The 2,106-nt window shown below is 50.9% G+C and overlaps 1 pseudogene; it reads left to right on the top strand.

Moving 5' to 3' along the window:
- The first annotated feature begins 303 nt into the window (after window positions 1–303).
- On the top strand, window positions 304–1,729 carry LOC123394037 (annotated as a pseudogene).
- The last annotated feature ends 377 nt before the right edge of the window (window positions 1,730–2,106 follow it).

Raw genomic sequence — 2,106 nt, forward strand, 5'->3', positions numbered from 1 at the left:
GGCATTTCAGTCAAATGCTCCTTGCTGTGAACCCCTACTCAGGACTTGGTTCCTCAACTCCCAGCCCTGCTTAGCTGTGGCCTCCCATGTGTGTGACACCCCACCCGCCACCCCTCTGGGCACTTTCCTTCAAGACCCATGAACGTTCCCCCAAGCCTAGAATCAATCTTTCCTATAAAGCCCATCATTCCTTTCTCCCTGTCCTTAAACGTTCCAGACTACCGAGATATCCGCGGCTTTCTCACTGGTGATCAGAGTGACATGTTTAACCAGAGGACTGAGCTCATCCACGGGGGCGAGTGTATGACGGGACATGGGGGGCAGGTTGTGAAGGTGACAGGTGTGCAGGGAGTGGGAGGTGAGGGGCGCTGGGGACAGGTGGGGGAGGAGAGCAGGCAGACAGTCCAGGGAAGGGAATATGGGTTAGAGGTCGGGAGGCTTTGGGGAAGCACAGAGAGGGCGGAAGGTTCTGGATTCTCCCTCTAAAGCTGGCTCTAGTCCAGGGCTCTTCCCTCAACTTGCTGCATCATCTTGGGCAAAACACTTGACCTCGTTGAACCTCGGTTCTTCCATCTGTGTACAAACACGCTGTGTGAGAGGTCCTGTGAGGCCCTCTGTGGTCCGCAGGTCTGTGGGTGGGAGTTCTTCATGGGAGGGGGGCCCCCCATTTTTCTCGTGCCCAGGGTCCCCAGTTCTCCTTCTCCCAAGAGGACTTCCTGACGTGCATCTTGCCATCTCTCACAGAAATCGGCACCGTGGTCTTCATTTTCACCCTGGATGGTGAGAGGGAAGGCAGGAGTGGTGGGGTGAGCAGAGGGAGGCAGGGGAGTGACTCAGGGGAGCTGTCATTTTTCTGGGTCTTAAAGCACCTGCTCCGAGGGAGGGAGAGGGGCGCGTGTCCTGACAGGACCACAGGGAACAGGAAGAACAGCTTTGGTCTCTGGCGCCCTCCCCTCTCCTAGACAACCTCACGGAGGTGCAGGCGCTGGTGGAGCAGGTGAAGGAGAAGATGGCCCACATCCAGGCCGTGGCGCATAGCACCGTGGGGCAGACCCTGCCGGTGAGGGTCCAGCCTTGGGGACGGAACCTGGGGTGGCAGTTACAGCAAGGCCTTCCTGGGGATGCTGCTCTGGCTCATTCTCTCTCTGTTTCTCCAGACCCCTCTGAGGAAGCTCTTCCCTCCATCATCCGCATCACGTGGCCACTGCTTTTCTTCGAATACGAAGGGAACTTCTTCCAGGTATGGGGAATGAGAGGGTGTTCTCTGTGCTGAGGGACTTAGAGGGGCAAGGGTTCCAGAAATTAGAAAACTGAAGGCTGGGGTGCCTGGGTGGCTGGGTGGGTTAAGCCTCTGCCTTTGGCTCAGGTCATGATCTTAGGCTCCTGGGATTGAGTTCTGTATCAGGCTCTCTCCTCAGCAGAGAGCCTGCTGCCCCCTACCGCTACCTACTTGTGATCTCTCTGTCTGGCATATAAATAAATAAAATCTAAAAACAAAACAAAAAACAACAACAACAAAATACAACCAAACAAACCTCAAGGCTGGAGGGTGGAAAGCTTTGTTGGACTCCCAGAAAGCCAGCTGGGCAAGTTCTTGTGTTACTGGGTCACTGGTCAGTGTTTCCAAGGAAGTGGCTCAGTTCTCTCCAGGAATATATGAAAAAGACAGGCCAGGCCACCAGTCACCTGACAGATACTCATTTGTCCCTTGTTTCAGGTTCATTGTTGATGTTATAGTCATCCTCACCATACAAAAGTCTTTAAGGTATATCCTTGCAAGGTCACTATGCTGAATTCACTGCAGACAAAATACAGATATTGTCTGTAATATAAGGAAATGATAATTTCACTAGTTTTCACTAATTATAATTGATTATATTTGTAAATTATAATTTTACTAATTATAATTTCACTACTGATGCACTGATAATGCTTTAGCAAGACATTATCAGTACAAGCACTGAAAATAATCATAGCAATAATTATCAATTTGGATATACTTTGCATTTTGGTCTGGAGAGGGCACTGGGACATCTGAATATTAGTTCAGCTGTGCTTTGTGGCCCAAGAAAGAAAGCAGTTTTGCATCTGTGGTTCCTCGGTTTT

The sequence above is a fragment of the Mustela putorius genome, unplaced genomic scaffold (genome assembly GCF_011764305.1).
Source record: "Mustela putorius furo isolate JIRA1106 unplaced genomic scaffold, ASM1176430v1.1 tig00001161_pilon_pilon_pilon, whole genome shotgun sequence".
Classification (NCBI taxonomy): Eukaryota; Metazoa; Chordata; class Mammalia; order Carnivora; family Mustelidae; genus Mustela; species Mustela putorius.